Source organism: Taudactylus pleione, unplaced genomic scaffold (genome assembly GCF_031769625.1).
Source record: "Taudactylus pleione unplaced genomic scaffold, aTauple2 ptg000138l, whole genome shotgun sequence".
Taxonomy (NCBI): Eukaryota; Metazoa; Chordata; class Amphibia; order Anura; family Myobatrachidae; genus Taudactylus; species Taudactylus pleione.
The window spans coordinates 4,345,844-4,363,478 of record NW_028284540.1 but is presented as its reverse complement, the minus strand read 5'-3'; positions in this window follow the sequence as shown (position 1 = coordinate 4,363,478).

The following is a 17,635-nucleotide window of genomic DNA, read 5'->3' as shown; positions in this document are numbered from 1 at the left end:
ATAACTATATTATGTGGTTGCTGAACTATTTATCAATTTAATGGTTATGTACATGAGAAAAATTGCTGGCTGCCTCCTATGGCTGACGAGCCCTTCACATTATTATTGCCAATATAAATGAAAAGCGTAAAATAAGAATGCTCAATGGAGAAAGTGATTAAACAGGAACTGCTCTGAATTTTAATTAGCGATTCAAGGGTAGGTTTATAGTTAAGTGCGTCTGACAAGATAGCAGCGTGAAATAATGGCACTTCTGTGAAATGTACAGGTTTTGCATACACAATGAATCCTATGGCCAGCAGAGATAACATTTAACAACCTTGGTAAAAAAAATCTGAGCCAATAGATAGGTGGGAATTCCACGTGTGACCTATTGCTTGATATAAAGGATTTATATGGTGGTACCATCCATCAAAGAGTCAAATATAACTAATTAAAAAGATATTATCAACTTTTAATTTTTTTAAAAGGTTTATACAGAATTTTAGAGAAAGAATCAGACTTCTTGATGCAAAAAAAATTGATGAGAAAGAGATATTTCATTGTATTTGCTTTTCTCTGTTTCTTATAGTGTCCTATATTTCCCCAGGTGATATGGGAGTGTTTATACAACTAGGAGTACAGTACTTATGTTCAGTGGTGGGCTGAGGGGCAGGGTGACATTTGCCCTTCTGGCCGCAGCTACATGCGGGCCGGGGGCAGTCTGTGTCTCTGTGACACAGCTGCACCACGCGTTTAGCGCTGACCAAATGGAGTTCAGTCAGCGCTACACAGTGACTGACAAACACACAGCCGCTGGCACCAGCAGCTGTGTTTTTGTTTTGAGTGGCAGCCAACAGGGCCGGCCCTAGCCAATTTGGTGCCCTAGGCAAGATTTTGTCTGATGCCCCCTAGCAGATAATACCACCACCAATCTTAAAGTAGGTACACACCTGACAGATATATCTGCAGATTATGGTTGTTTGTACAGACTGAACAACAATCATCTGCGGTCCCGCTGGCCAGGGGTCATATAGTGACCCCCTCCCTACTGGCCATTCCAGCAAGTGTAAGGGCACTCAGCTGACCGCCCATACACACAGCATGATGAGCAGATATACCCAATGTCAATATACCAACAGCCAAGATACCAAAGGTAAGTAGTGGGGTTTGGGGGAGGGTTAGGGTTAGGCACTAAGGGGGAGGGTTAGGTTTAGGGTTCAGGAAGGGGAAGGTTAGGTTCAAGCAGTAGGGGGGAGGTTAAGGTTAGTCACCAAAGAGGGTTAGGGGAGGGAGGGAGAGGTTAGGGGGGTTAGGATTCCTAGTGTTGGTATGATAACCCTGTAGGGATGCCGGGGTCTGGATTCTGACCTCAGGGATCCTGACTGCCAGAATCCCATACCCTACCTGTGTGTACACACTGGCCGACGAGCACACAATATATCTGCCAATTCATTGAACGGCCGATATGACAGCCAGTTTGTACCCAGCATTAGTGTATTTATATGCGGATGTCAAAAGATTATATATATAATATATATACAGTCAGGTCCATAAATATTGGGACTTTGACAGAATTTTCAGATTTTGGCCTCTATTCACCACCACAATTGTTTTGAAATGAAACAAACAAGATGTGCTTTAACTGCAGACTTTCAGATTTAATTTGAGGGTAATTACATCCAAATCAGGTGAACGGTGTAGGAATTACAACAGTTTCAATATGTGCCTCCCACTTTTTAAGGGGCCAAAAGTAATGGGACTATCAACTCAAAAGCTATTTCATGGACAGATGTGGGCTATTCCCTAGTTATTTCATTATCAATTAAGCAGGTAAAAGGTCTGGAGTTAATTCTAGGTGTGACATTTGCATTTGGAATCAGTTACTGTCAACTCTCAATATGAGATCCAAAGAGCTGTCACTATAAATGAAGCAAGCCATCATTAGGCAGAAAAATCAAAACAAACCCATCAGATAGCAAAAACATTAGGTGTGGCCAAATCAACTGTTTAGAACATTCTTAAAAAGAGAGAACGCACCGGAGAGCTCAGCAACACCAAAAGACCCGGAAGACCACGGAAAACAATTGTGGTGGATGACAAAAGAATAATTTCCCTGGTGAAGAAAAACCCCTTCACAACAGTTGGCCAAATCAAGAACACTCTCCAGGAGGTAGATGTATATGTGTCAAAGTCAACAATCAAGAGAAGACTTCAAAAGAGTGGATATAGAGGGTTCACCACAAGATGCAAACCATTGGTGAGCCACAAAAACAGGAAGACCAGATTAGAGTTTGCCAAACAACTTCTAAAAAAGCCATTAAAGTTCTGGAACAACATCCTATTGACAGATGAGACAAAGATCAACTTGTATCAGAGTTATGGGAAGAGAAGAGAAGGAAAGGAACTGCTCATGATCCAAAACATACCACCTCATCAGTGAAGCATGGTGGTGGTAGTGTCATGGCGTGGGCATGTATGGCTGCCAATGGAACTGGTTCCCTTGTATTTGTTGATGATGTGACTGCTGACAAAAGCAGCAGAATTAATTCTGAAGTGTTTTGGGCAATATTATATGCTCATATTCAGTCAAATGCTTCAGAACTCATTGGACAGCGCTTCACTGTGCAGATGGACAATGACCCGAAGCATACTGCAAAAGCAACCAAAGAGTTTTTTAAGGCTAAAAAGTGGAAGGTTATGCAATGGCAAAGTCAATCCCCTGACCTGAATCCGATTGAGCATGCATTTCACTTGATGAAGACAAAACTGAAGGGAAAATGTCCCAAGAACAAGCAGGAACTGAAGACATTTGCAGCAGAGGCCTGGCAGAGCATCACCAGGGATGAAACCCAGCATCTGGTGTTGTCTATGAGTTCCAGACTTCAGGCTGTAATTGCCTGCAAAGGATTTGCAACAAAGTATTAAAAAGTGAAAGTTACATTTAGGATTGTTTAGTTTGTCCCATTACTTTTGGCCCCTTAGAAGTGGGAGGCACATATAGAAACCGTTGTAATTCCTACACCGTTCACCTGATGTAATTACCATCAAATTAAATCTGAAAGTCTGCAGTTAAATCACATCTTGTTTGTTTCATTTCAAAGCCATTGTGGTGGTGAATAGAGGACAAAATCTGAAAATTCTGTCAAAGGCCCTCATTCAGAGCCGCACGTTAACAACAGTACGCTCGTTGCGTTCCGATGTTGACTAACCGCGCATGCGTCGGTGTTACACCGCGCATGTGCGTACGGCAGATTGCGAGCTTTTTTTCTCTCGTTCCTAAAATAGCGTACAGGAAGTGACATGTCAAATGTGATTGACAGAACAGGGCGTTTTTGGGTGTTGACGGGGGTGGAGATGAAAAAACGCAGGCGTGGCGAGGCGTTTTTGGGGCGTACATACATTAGCAGATGCGAACGTCAAATGTGTTCGGACCGTCTCATACGTCACTGAAACATCCGCTTTCCCTTCAAAATGCTCGCACAGCTTAGGGTCAGGATTACTCGACCACATTGGCGATGGCCTTCTCCTCCGTCCCGGGACTCCACGATGGTGCAGCGATTAATCGTGGCTGGTCAGTAAAGTAATTAGTGTTGGATTGAAATCCGGCTTGGTATGTGTTTGGAAAGCAGTTTATTGGGATAGCACAAAAGCGTACGCAGGTGGAAATCAGAGCTGCTAATGTCATGATTACATAATCAATTAGCGTACATTTTTGGGCTTTTATTTTGGCCACAATTTGGTGGTTATGGCCTATTGTAACAATAATGTCATCATCTTTTAATTAGCTCCCCTTTTTTTTGGTTTACTGTGGAATTTGCATCGCTATGTGTTTTTTTAAACGTTCCTTAAAGAGGCCTTTTTTTTTAAAAAAGAGGGTCAGTTTTTGCGTTTAAGGCCAGGATTAAATGTAACCCATTTGTACAATAATGTCACAATACAATGTCAGTGTTTTGTTTTTAATTTATTGTTTACACACAAACAAATTGGCATAATATTGTATTGCCTTTTTTTGTGGCCAAGATATTTGATCAAAAAAAAAACAAAACATAACTACTAACATAAGCGTAAATACAAAATTTAAAAACATTTCACAAGAAAGGAGAGGGAAGTTTTGACCAGAAAGGAATATGAGCCAAGCACAGAAGGAAAGTGGGAAAAGTCGCCATTGCTGTCACCGTTTTCTCGCCCGTTTGGCTGGGTGAGGGTGGGCGCCAGACCGGGTCCGGGATGCCATCGGGCTGGCCTGTCCAGAGGCAGATGTTGTGGCCTCTGGACTAGGCACAGGGCTAGGCACATTTGGAGGATTGCCTGATGTTGTGCCAGAGGTAGAGGATCTGGATGTTCCGGCAGGAAGGGAGGTCGGCTCCACCATGTGCTGGCGAACGAGCTGCTCCAGGGCATCGGCGATGCGGATGTTGGCCCTGGTATTTTCCGCCAGGGCCTGAGCAATGGTCACGTTGGCCGCAGCATTTTGCTCCAGGGCCTCAGCCACCCGTATCAGACTGGCGTCCATCCTCTGCAGAATCTCCGTATGGCAATCCGATTTAAAATTGAGTTCTGTGAGGAGGCCCACTGCCTGCGAGGGGGCACGCCCTGGACTGGCTTCTGCAGGGTCCTCAGCCGGATGTACTGGTTCCTCCCCTGCAGAGTCAGCAGAAATTCTGCGGCCAAGGCTCCCCTCTGGAGCAGACTCATCCGCCTCTGTCTCTGTTAGGAAATTGGAGAAAAGACTCACATTAGAATCTACATATTGGCACAATAGCATTTCTGAGTTGGTGACATCACAAGACTTACCTTGGCCAACATGAGGAGCCGCAAAGTCTGGCATGTCCGTATCCATGTTGGACACGCCAAACACCTCCACAGCCTGCACACACCCCTGTGCCATCTCTTCTAAGTCTGTCAACTCCAATGACACAGGGGTGGGACCCCCACCTGTCCCCCTTGCATGCCTAGCCCTGTCGGCAAGTTTTTGTTTTAGACGATATTTGAAGTCTGCCCATCTGTGGAATGAATTTGGAACCATTATCCTTTTTTTTACAATGGGGTTTGTTTATAGGATGGGAAAGTGTTTACTTACCGCCGTTTGACATCCCGGGCTAGACGGACATAATCACCCACCCTATTGACAGCAACGGCGACCTCCTCCCACATTCTCCACTTCTGGCTTTGGCTCATATTCCTGGCTGCCTGGGGCAGGATGTCAACGCACTTCTGGATCAAAACCTCCATCTCCTTGCTTGTGAAATGTGGCTGCCTTTTTTTTTTTGCAGCTTTGGCGGGTTGACTGGGGCCAGCAGTCTCTTCCATGTCATCCTCCTCACCTATTTGGGTAAATATGCAGATTTAGCCACTTCACAACTTGCACAATATTATGTTTTAAAATACTCATTGACACAAAATGCATGAAGGCCTTACCGCCGCAATTTTGACCATTGTTTCCCTGGTTTGAAGCCATGTCTCTGCTTCCAGCATGAAATCATCCAGAAATTCTACGTGATTTCGTGACGTATTTATACATGCGTCGTTAGTTTGCGGCCGCATCATTGATTGTGCGTCCCTATGATTCATCCTTAATTTGTGCGGGAAAATAAACACTATTTATGGCTTGGTGTGTGTGGATTCGAGGTGGGGTTGTTGGAGTGTTGTCGGTTAAGTGGTTTGGATTTGGTTGGTTGGTTGCGTTTGGAGGATTTTGGAGAGTTGTTTTTTTGTTTGTTTTTGCTACATTTCTTTGGTTTTTCCGTTCGCATTTTTTTCATTTTTTCAACATCCTTTCCTGATTTGGTAAGTTTTGTGCATTCAAATTTGTGGCCAATTGGTGTATTCTTCTGTTTTGTGGTTAGTTAATTTGTTTAACACTCATTTCATCTTTTTTAGTTTTTTTTTGTTTTCGGACCCAAAGAAGTTTTTTGAGGACATCTTATATATTCGAGTTGGGTAAGTCCATTTTTTGTCTTGCATTTGCGAATGAATTACGGCATTTTTGACTGTTGGTGTAGCGCCTTGCATTTGCGAATGAATTACTGCATTTTTGACTGTTGGTGTAGTGACTTGCATTTGCGAATAATTTACCGCATTTTTGACTGTTGGTGTAGTGACTTGCATTTGCGAATAATTTACCGCATTTTTGACTGTTGGTGTAGTGACTTGCATTTGCGAATAATTTACCGCATTTTTGACTGTTGGTGTAGTGACTTGCATTTGCGAATAATTTACCGCATTTTTGACGGCTTATTCATCATATAATCCAGTTTTGCTTTTCCCTTTTCCATTTTTTGGGTCCATTTGAACCCTATTTGAACCCTATTTGACGTACGGTGTGCAATGTAGTTTTCATCGATGGCCAAATGTGTTTCTGTATTGGCTTGCAACAATTTTTAAACAAAAAAAACACCCTCTAAATTTTTGAAGTCTCATTGTTGCCTTTTTTACAGTTTATACGTATCATGACAATACCCCGGCATGTAAGCAGCTATGGATGGTATCAGAAAGCTAAGTTGTTTTTTCTTACTTTTGGGGTGGGTCAAAAGCCTTACATTGTAAACTTTGAATTTCAGGTAGATCTGGGGCGAATTGTTCTGGCCCTGCTCCCGGAAGACGACCAACCTCAAACTCGTCCCAGGCGTAGGCATCGTAGGCATGCAAGGCCCCAGATATTTCGAACACGTGTCACCCTTTTTGGAATGCCCGATGATGAGGTTTTAAGACGCTACCGTCTACCTCCCAAAATCATCATAGACACTCTCTCATTAATAGAAAGTGATCTTGAGCGGCAAATTGACAGTCCAACAGCAATACCACCACTGACGCAATTTATGGCGGTGTTACATTTCTGTGCCTCAGGATCGTTTCAAACAACGGTGGGAATAGTGGCGGGCATCTCCCAATCCTCCTTTTCCCGGATCCTGAGGGCAGTGATGGAGGCACTTTTCAAGCACCTCCATCATTTTATTAAAATGCCTTTGGATATGGGTGCCCTTAGTGTGGCCAAGGCCAATTTTTACCAAATAGCTGGCTTCCCACACATCATAGGGGTTGTGGATGGTACTCACATACCACTTCAGCCTCCAGCACGGCTGGAGGCAATATTTAGAAACAGGAAACACTATCACTCCCTGAATGTAATGGTGGTATGTGATGCCTCCCTCCAGATCCTGTCCCTGAATGCTAAATTACCAGGAAGTGCACATGACTCCTTCGTCATCCGGCAATCAGGGATATGGCAGAAATTAACCAACCTACAAGCTGGTGATGCGTGGCTTCTGGGTAAGTGGAGACCTTTAGTACATAACAATGTTAAGCTTGATACACAGTGTTCCTGATGTGGTCTATTTTTGTTCACAGGAGACAGTGGATACCCTTGCATGTCCTGGCTGCTCACTCCTTATTTGGCTCCCACACCAGGGCCACAAAGTGCGTATAATTCCGCACTTACAGCCACCAGGCAAGTGGTGGAGCGCTGTATCGGCCTTTTAAAAGGCCGATTCAGATGCCTCCACCGCTCTGGTGGCGAGCTCATGTATGTGCCGGATATGGTGTCTAAAATTGTGGTCCTGTGTGGGATATTTCACAACATTGCCATAAGGAGTGGTGTCCCAATGCAGCCAGAGGATGCCTTACCTGAGGATGGCCCCCCCGAGGTTGGTCGAAGGTCAGTATGTGGGGGGGCCATACACGATGATGTGGTGGCCAGATTTTTTAGGTAAGTTTGTTCAAAACTCCAGTGTTTATACCTAATGTGTTTGTTTTTTTTGGCAAACATCTAATTTATTTTTAATTTTCTCACCATCTTCTGTTTGTTCACATAATCTTTGGCACTCCAACGCTCACTACTTCCTGCTACCCTTACCAAACCTGGATCTGGTCCTTTTGGGCATATATTCTGGAACCCATATCGCAACGCCATGTTTGTGGAATCATGTTGGCATGGTCCTTCGTCAACCAGTTCTTGATTTTGTGTTTTTATTTATTTTTTTCTTGGTATGTGTTGGATTTGAATTTATCACTGTGTATTTTTTTTGGGAGTGACCACTTTGTTTTCTCTGTTATGTGGTGAATAAATGTTTGAAGAGTGAAATGGTCTTCCTTTTTTGGGACGTTAACAGCAAGTGTAACCAGGTTAACACAAGTTACATTTGACTAAGGGGTAAACCAGTACTGACGCCAATTGAGCAAAACTGAAATATGTTTTCAGCTTTCCAATCCACACCAAAAGGAAGCCTGGCCCAACCTTGGGATTTGTAAGATTGGCCTAAGCAGCTTGCGCACCAAGTAGGAACCTGGAAAATGTAGAAATCTGAAATTGACACTACACCCAAAAAGGGAAATTACATTGTTACTGTTATGTGTTTCTGGTGTCTGTTTGACATACAAAGACAAAACACAATCTAACTTTTAAAAAAGGGAAATCCTTGCAGGAACTTATGTCAGGCTAAACTATCTTGGTTTTGGTTTTTAAAAATGAGCCACAACGTATATTTGTCTTTAAAAATTTATTTGGCAAATACAACAAAAAAAAAAAAACTAATGCCGAAGGAGGCCAGACAGCCGGTCGAGGGCCACCAGAAGGCCGATTACATGGTGGCGCATCTGCCCCACAACATCCGCCACCTCTTGCCGACGCCTCTGTTCCTCTGTGGGTGAGAAAAGTGTGTGGGTTAATACAACAATAGGGACTCCACAGAAAAACATAAAAAAAAAAACAAATCACTCCTAAAACCCAAAAACATAAATAAAAAGGGTGGGCTGGCAAAAATACAAGGCCTAGGTACAAATTCCCACAGGTATGATATGTGTATGCTTAAATCACCAGGAAGAGGTAAAGGCAAACCTTCACAATCAACAAAAGTCAAGCCACAAAAACACGAAGAAAGGCACGACACATGATTACATACAAACAGTTTGTGCTTTAAAAAAAAATAATAAAAAACATACCGGGAAACAAATCGGGAGCTCCGGCAAAACCTCCATGATCCTCCTCGGAGGATCCGTCATTCCCCAAAGAATGGGGCGGAGTTATGCTGGACTCCGGGGAGGGGGTAATTGGAAGAGGGGTGGGTGGAGGAGAGGGGGAAGTGGGACGGAGGGGAAGGAGGCCCGACATTTCCGGGAGAGGGTCTGGGAAGGATGGGGAGGAGTGGGGAATAGGCGAAAGATTTGGGGTGGAGTGTTGGCTGGGGGTTGGGGAGAGTGGGCGGGAACGCCGATGTTGACGGCGGAGTCTTGGCTGTCCCCCTAAAATATGTCAAATAAATTGCGTTTAGTTTATGGACAAATCCGGGCAAACAAACAAAAAAAAAAAAAGAAAAAAGAAATAAAACCAAAAAAAATAGCAGTAGAATTAAAAATTCATAAAAAGAGGGAAAACATGCAGACGCAGATATGAGTACAAATAATAAATAGAACAGACAGGAAAACATGCAGACGCAGATATGAGTACAAATAATAAATAGAACAGACAGGAAAACATGCACACGCAGATATGAGTACAAATAATATATAGAACAGACAGGAAAACATGCACACGCAGATATGAGTACAAATAATAAATAGAACAGACAGGAAAACATGCACACGCAGATATGAGTACAAATAATAAATAGAACAGACAGGAAAACATGCACACGCAGATATGAGTACAAATAATAAATAGAACAGACAGGAAAACATGCACACGCAGATATGAGTACAAATAATAAATAGAACAGACAGGAAAACATGCAGACGCAGATATGAGTACAAATAATAAATAGAACAGACAGGAAAACATGCACACGCAGATATGAGTACAAATAATAAATAGAACAGACAGGAAAACATGCACACGCAGATATGAGTACAAATAATAAATAGAACAGACAGGAAAACATGCACACGCAGATATGAGTACAAATAATAAATAGAACAGACAGGAAAACATGCACACGCAGTTTGCCCCACAAACACAAACATTAAAACCACAATACATAACACTTACTTGCCAGGATCTGCATGCGAAAGCATGCCAGCAAGCGGGCGTTCGCCGTTGCAGGTCGGACCACCTGCGCTCCAGCTGCCCGATGTTGCGGCGTGATCCGAAGGACCGCAGGCCGGACCGTACCTCCGCATACGCGGAGCGCTTCTGCCGGTTGGTCATGGGTTCTGGCTGGCTGGTGATCCGGCGATCCATGACCTCCGTAAGCACCAGCAGCTCACGCCTGGTGAATGCGGAGGCTCTCATGATGGCAATGGTGTTTTTCTTAAAAATCATTTTTGATAAAGTGTGTAAAAATTTTCTGATTGGCTAATGTATTTTGGAAATTAACAGGAGCAATTTTATTGGTTAGTGTATGAGTCATGTGTTCGACAGGGCCAGAAATCTCTGGAGAGTTAGGATAGGCTTGATGCAGTGACATGCGTAAGCAAATTTAAATAAAGAAATGAACCCAGGGAAATATGCGGGGATACACAGCAATAGTACAATTGTTTAATTGTGGTTCACATGTTTTTTAAACAATAAAAGCGAATGTTTCATCCGTACGTATTCTGCGGGTAAACACAAACACAGACAAGAGTAAAGTTTCTTGCATTGTGTTGAAAAAAAACAAACAATTAAGCTAATTGATACATTGATTGGCATGATACGATTGATGGAGGTAGGCAGAATAAAGGAGCAGGTAATCGACATCTGACAAGGCCACTTCCTGTTTATACTTGTGCGTGCGTCCCTTTCAAGCCATTTCGGGGATGTACGCTCGCTATTTCGTACGCTCGTTAGTTAGAGGAGGGGTCGTCAGAGTTTAGGGAGGAATTTTAGATGCGAACGAAAATACGAGCGAGCCATTGAATTTAAATATTTTTGTACGTACGCCTAACGTACGTGCGCCCGCTTGCGTGCGGCTCTGAATGAGGGCCAATGTCCCAATATTTATGGACCTGACTGTATATATACACTATATATAGACATATATATATATATATATATATATATATGTGTGTGTGTGTATATATATATATATATATATATATATATATATGTGTTTAATACCAGCCACAAGGAAATATATACTGTGTATATATATATATATATAAATATATGTTTATATATACACATGCACAGTGGGGGACACTGGGCTGGATGGGAGGGGGGCACTGCGAATGGGGAGGTCCTGGGCTGGATCTGAAGTGGAGCAGTAAGATAGAGGTGGGAGGCAGATGGTGGAGGACACTGGGCTGAATGGGGGCAGTGGGAAGGAGACAGATGGAGTGGAAGGGGGAACACTGGGCTGATGTGATCACTGTGGCATACTGGCTGGGGGGGATACTAGGTAGGGGGGCACTGAGATGGTTGCAGTGAGCTGGTTGGGGAGAGATGGGAGACACTGGGGTGGGGGGGTCAGTAATGGTGCTAGACACTTGGCTGGAGAAGGGGCAGACACTGGGATGGGAGCACTTACCTGTACCATTTCAGAACACTTGCTGCAGCACAGAATACTCACACAGTAGCTTACTGATAAGTCCTTGCTGCTGGATATCATCAGCATTAGAAGTGGCTGCCTTTCCCTGGCAGTGCAGCCTGGTTAAGTGGGAGAAGGGACTAGTATTGTGCCTAACCAAGGAGTCAGTCTGTCAGTCTGCAGCACCTGATCTGTCAATGGGAGGCTGAGCTGTGAGGTAAGGAGGCTTTACAGAGTCCAGGAGGAGGGGCCGAGCTGGGGACAGCCAATGCCGGGCATAACATAACAGCAGGATGCAGCATGAGGCCAGCGGAGTGCAGAGACGTAGCTTCTTCAGTTCTGGAGCAGCCTCTCTCTCAATTTAATTTCCCCCACGGGCGGGCTGCACCGCTGTCAGTCTCCAGTGGGCTGCCTGTAATAGGGCGATGCACTACTGGGGGTGGGGCCACATACATGAAGAATTAAACAGGCAATCCACCCCTGACTTCTGCGCTGCCCGATCGGAGCTGAGCTCCAATCGTGGTAGCAGCAAGGGGGGGAGCTACAGAGCCCTGGAATGCCCCTAGGCATTCCAGATGCTCTAGGCATTTGCTTAGAATGCCTATGCCTAGGGCCGGCTCTGGCAGCCAATGAGAGTCTGTCAGACTCTCAATGACTTCTGCAGCGCCCACTGCAGGAGTCACTGCATCTTCTGGCTCCTGCAGTGGGTAATGGGAGAGACGTCATGATGTCTCTCCCATAATGCAGAGCGGCCCGGGAGGACGAACGGATTAGCGGATGGCGGCAGCGGGAGCGGGGATTCAGGTGAATGTTTATTTTATTTTCTTTAAATTACGTGTGTCTACCGCACTACAAGGGGGAGAGCACTACTGGGGGCACTACAAGGGGTGGACTACTACAGGGGGCACTACAAGGGGGAGAGCACTACTGGTGTCACTACAAGGGGGAAGGGACTACTACTGGGGCACTACAAGGGAGAGAGCACTACTGGGGGCACTACAAGGGGGAGAGCACTACTGGGGGAACTACATGGGGGAGACCAATACTGGGGGCACTACAAGGGGTGGGACTACTACTGCGGGCACTGCATATGGGGTACCACTACTGGGGGCACTATATAAGGGGCTTACTACTGGGGGCACAAGGGTCACTGCACAGGGGGGACCACTACTGGGGGCACTATTTGAAAGGGCTTACTACTGGAGGCACAAGGTCCACTGCGTAGGGGGGACCATTTCTGGGGGCACTGTATAAGGGGCACTGCATAGGGGGATCACTACTGGGGGCACTACTGGAGGCGTGCATAAGGGGGTCCTCTCCTGGGGCACAGGGGGCATTGCATATGGGCACCACTACAGGGGGATGTCCCTAATCTTTATTTTTACTTGACATTAATTCAATATGGACCAGCCTCCTCCCTGGAACAGGGGGGGATGCCATAGCACTACTCCATGCTCCGTGCTCCGGGCACCCTGGCTACATGCTACTCCTCTGCCAGGACCACCTACATGCATTTGCCCCCCAGGCTAAAAGTTGCCAGCCAGCCCCTGCTTATGTTTCTGGACCTACTGTACTTTGATCATGATGAACATGTCTATGTACCTGTATATTGGGGACTTGAAATATGCTGTTTGGTGGCCAGCACATGCAAGTGCCACAGTCCCTGCACCAGAGGTACTGTACTAAAAATCCAAAGCTGCTAATAAATGTTTTGCAAATTGAGTCTTAAGGTGCTGGTCTTATATACATATTTTTCCAGCAACATTCATTAGCATGTGGACAAATTGGTAGCGGGTTATTGTTGCTGGGAAACAGACAGGATCTTCTTGTATATAGACTTCATTATTATTAATAAGAACTGGAATGTCGACTGATGTCTACCAACATAGCCCCTACAAAAGTGTTGGACAGCCCTCTCCATAAAACCTACAGAATTGGCAGCAAAATAATTGAAATATATTCATTTATGATACAGCAACTCTTAAAAAATGGTGGGACCCATTAATGTTATCTTCATCAAGTATGGGTCTCCATATATGTTAACAGGGTCATGTTAAACAGTTACAGGCTCACTGGTCCAGTGATGAAAGGATCCTGTAATTTAACTCTCCTCCGTATATGCACTATATGCAAGGTACTATGCATTACTGTATTTGCAAGGCATTGTGGTGCTGATTCAGAGGTGCACATGATGCCCATTACTGATGTGAACCTGTAGGCACTGGACTTGCAAAAATATGCTAATGATGTGCTGTCTTGTGCACAGAGATGCAAAACTCCTGTGAGAGCCCTAACTAGACATTTTGGTACCCTGTGCCAAAAATACAATTGATGCTCCCCCTGTTCAAAATAGGGATAGTGCATGCCAAAGGCAAGTGCTAAAAATATATGGGCATGGATTCATGGGGAAGGGGTGTGGCCACAAAATAGTACAAATTTAAATTACGCTGCATAGTAGTGTTTGTTTGTCACATTACACCACACAGTACTGTCTGATATTCACATTACACCACACAGTAGTACCCCTTATATATGTTACACCATAAAATATTGCCCTTTATTCACATTGCACCACACAGTAGTATGCCCTATATATGTTACACCACAAATTATTGCCCTTTATTCACATCACACCTCACAGTAGTACCCCTTATATATGTTACCCCACAAATTATTGCCCTTTATTCACATTACACCACACTGTAGTACCCCTTATATATGTTACACCACAAAGTATTGACCTTTATTTACATTACACCACACAGTAGTACGCCCTATATATGTTACACCACAAATTATTACCCTTTATTCACATTACACCTCACAGTAGTACCCCTTAATATATGTTATACCACAAAGTATTGACCTTTATTCACATTACACCTCACAGTAGTACCCATTATACATATTACTCCATATAGTATTGCCCTTTATTCACATTACAACACACAGTAGTATCCCTTATACATGTTACTCCAAATAGTATTGCCCTTTATTCACATTACACCTCACAGTAGTACCCCTTATACATGTTACTCCACATAGTATTGCCCTTTATTCACATTACGCCTCACAATAGTGCCCCTTACACATTTTATGCCAAATAGTATTGCCCTTTATTCACATTACACCACACAGTAGTACCCCTTATACATGTTAAACCACATAGTATCGCCCTTTGTTCACATTACACCAAACAGTAGTACCCCTTATATATGTTACGCCACAAAGTAGAGCCCCTTATACACTTTACACCACAGTAGAGCCACTTATATACATTATGCCATGCTAGAGCCTCTTATACAGTACATGTTACACCAGAGTAGAGCCGCTTAAACATATTATGCCACAGTATATGTTTTTACACATTATACCATGCTAGAGCCCCTTATACATGTTACACCACAGTCAAGAAATGTATACACATTACGCCACAGTAGAGTCCCTTATACACATTATGCTATGGTAGAGCCCCTCATACACTTATGCCATGGTAGAGCCCCTCCACCTCATTCTGCATTCTCATTCCTCCTTCTCATCATTCATCCTCCTCTTCATTCCTCCTTCTCATAACTCCTCTTCATGCCTCCTCATCACTCCTTCTCCTCTTCATTCCAACCTGTCCTCATTCCTCCTTCTCATCTTTCCACATTCTCATCATTCCTCCTCATTCTTTCTTCTCATCCCCCCCCACTCCAAGGAGTTGTTGTGCAACTGTGCCAAGCAGCAGTCACGGAAAGGATCCTGACTGTGCCAGGTGGAATTCCAGTCTCTGCAGACACCGCGAAAGACAGGTATGGCAGAGCACACTGGGCAGGCAGCTGCAGCACTGCCTGCTGTAATGTATATTAGCAGTGGTGCATCTGGCAGAGAAGAAGCCGGGTGCACCACTACTATTTTACATTGGGGCAGCGGATGGAGACGGCGGGATCCGTCCACATGACATGTGCATTCTGTGCGAGCGCACCGGCTGCACCACCCCAGTTATGGCTGTGCCTCCAGTATCTCAAATACGCCGCTCAAGTACAAAATCAAATACAAAATTGGAAACATCGGTCACACATTGAGACAGCCTATGCTGCCTCAGAATGAGCATCAGTAGGGCCTCTCCAGCTGCGTATGAATTTGCGGAGGCACACTAGGGCAGTCCGGACACTCCAGCATTTTTATAGCCACTCTCCTTTACCTACCCCAAGCACTGACTACCTGTCACTTTCTTTGCACATAATTTCTAACCTTGTCTGCCATCTCAAAACCATTGCCGCTCATGGGCAGTGCAGCTTTGGTGCATGAGCAACAGCCAAAAATCGCTCCACTTCATTCGGCATCCACACTGCTTCCACCTCTGAACCAGGCCCTGTGTGCTCTTAGTGGCCATATGTATGCTAATAATACACTAACACAGTCTATACAGGGGCTTCATGATTTCAAAAACTAAAACTTTCTTTTCAGTGCAAAATTCTAGAAGCTAATTAAAAGGCATTTGATTATCGCTATATTCTCCTCCAACTGACATGAAGTATCTACTTGAAAAAGGAGTTTGCTAATTATACATTTTGATTTGATTTACAAAGAGGTGTTACATTTTAAATAAATCAAGATTACATTCATGGGAATTCATTTGCATGTGTGCCTGAGGAGAAAAGTTATGACAATGTTTCTGAATTAAATCAAATGAGCCTTGATGACATTACATAAATAAAATAAATTCCAAGTGCTTCATACAGTTAGACCTGTCACCTCCTCTGGCTCTGTAGTCACTCAGAGACGAACCGTCATTATGAGCACAATGGTATCATTTAGAAATCTCCTGTGAGGCTGCTATTTCGGCAGGATTGGGGATGCGGTGAATTGGGTGTTTACTTGGTTACTGTAAACTATAATTAAAAGGTTCCTCCCATGCTTTGGAAAATCTATTAAGACAATCATATGGAGATATTACTGTCATATAAAAGCTGTTTATTATTTTGCATGTTAGAATCTTAAAATGTGTATTATTAGTAATATGATTAATCTAATAATAGTAAATGTTTATCAGCAGTGATTGTTATTAATTTGATAAATTGTGGCTATCTGCTTACTAAGCTCTAGATGGGTACTCTATGGGTCAAATGTAATAGGGTGTGACATTCAGAAACGGACAAGAAGTTTGTGAATTAGCAGTGAAATATAAAGCAATTGTAGTGTTAAGCCTGTCTGATTTTGCTTTTGCTCTTACCATGTTAATGATAGACTCAGCTAAATTGATAATTCTGCCTGCTATTGTGCTGACCCGGAATTGTTACGGATTTCTCTGTCTGCCATTGGTCTTGACCCAGATTGTTTATTGACTTGTCTTCTAGTGCCACTAGCCCCGAGCCTTCCTATTAAGACATTAAGCCTCTGTACTTTGCTACCTTCCCTGATTTTACCTTGTTTCATATTGTTTTAAGCCACCTCTTACTATGTTCTGTCACAACTATTCTTTTATATAACTGCATTTTTACACTGCATTATTCCTGTTGTAATATATGTTGGTTCTGTCATACTGTATGCAAAATTGTTATTATTGCAATCTTGTGTACATTCCATGCCTGCACTACCTGCAAATAAGTCCTCCACACAACAGAGTACTGTTATCACATTGGGCCTGATTCAGATATGTACACAATGGTGATATTGACACTGATGAGCGATTATTGGTGGTCTGTACATGCAATTGAGTCGCATTACATATGTGCTGCGATGGTCTTGTGGTGGCAGTCGCAGAGATGATTTATTTGCAGCACAGACGGTGTAATGGTTAGCATTACTGCCTCCCAGCACTGAGGTCATGGGTTCGATCCACACCATGGCCCTAACTGTGTGGAGTTTGTATATTATCCCTGTGCTTGCGTGGGTTTCCTCTAGGTACTCCGGTTTTCTCCCACACTCCAAAAAATATACTGGTAGGTTAACTGGCTCCCAAAAAATAAACAAAAAAAAAATTAACCCTAGTGCGTATATGTCTGTGCATGTGGTAGGGAACATAGGGCCTGATTCAGAGCCACTCGTAAGCGGCAGCTCGTTCGCTCCGAGCGATGTTTGCCCAACTGCGCATGTGTACGGATCGTTATACGCATGCGCGAACCAGTCAGTGCGGCCGAAATTCATGTGCTCGCAAAATAGCGAATGCCTGCTAATTTGAGTGACAGGATGAGGCGTATGTAGGTGGTAACAGGGGAAGGTGCTTGAAA